General features: G+C 45.1%; 1 protein-coding gene across 2 annotated transcripts in view; it reads right to left on the minus strand.

Annotated features, from left to right (window-relative positions):
* LOC119592131 (zinc finger and BTB domain-containing protein 7A-like) overlaps positions 1-546 on the minus strand; it is a 13140-nt gene that overhangs the window by 6168 nt on the left and 6426 nt on the right. The gene's annotated exons all lie outside the window — the stretch shown is intronic.

Genomic DNA, 546 nt, shown 5'->3' on the forward strand with positions numbered 1-546 from the left:
CATCTTTCCCAACCCAATACTGTCATCCCCTCTCACTCCCAAACCTTCCTTAAATTCACTCCTCCCCTAAGCCAAACAATACATGTTTTGCCCTACATCTGCCCCTTCTACTTCCATCCTCTGCCCCCTTAACCCACTAACGATGGGATAATGTCCTATCACATCATGGTAGATAACCCCTTGAACTATGATGACATCATCGCATCATATGTAGTTGAGCCTACTCTACGTTATCATGATGAACTTTTGTGTACGTGCTTGGCTTAAAGCCTGTTTATAGCCTTAATACATAAAAATAATTATAAAAGCACCCAAGAGCAGCGTAGTCTCTGTTTTCTTTGCTTCTGATTTTCCCCCTCAAGCAGCTGTCTCTACATACATACTGAGAGACTGTTTGGTAAGGCACTGGGGGATCCCATCATCAACCCCCACCCCCATCCTTGTTTCCTTCTCTTCCTCCCTCATCCCCCTTTTCTCTTTGAGCCTCCTCTCTCATCCCTGTCTTTCACGCACCCTTTTCTCCCTCTCCCCAATTTCTTCTTTTAG

The sequence above is a fragment of the Penaeus monodon genome, chromosome 29, assembly GCF_015228065.2.
Source record: "Penaeus monodon isolate SGIC_2016 chromosome 29, NSTDA_Pmon_1, whole genome shotgun sequence".
NCBI classification, from domain to species: Eukaryota; Metazoa; Arthropoda; class Malacostraca; order Decapoda; family Penaeidae; genus Penaeus; species Penaeus monodon.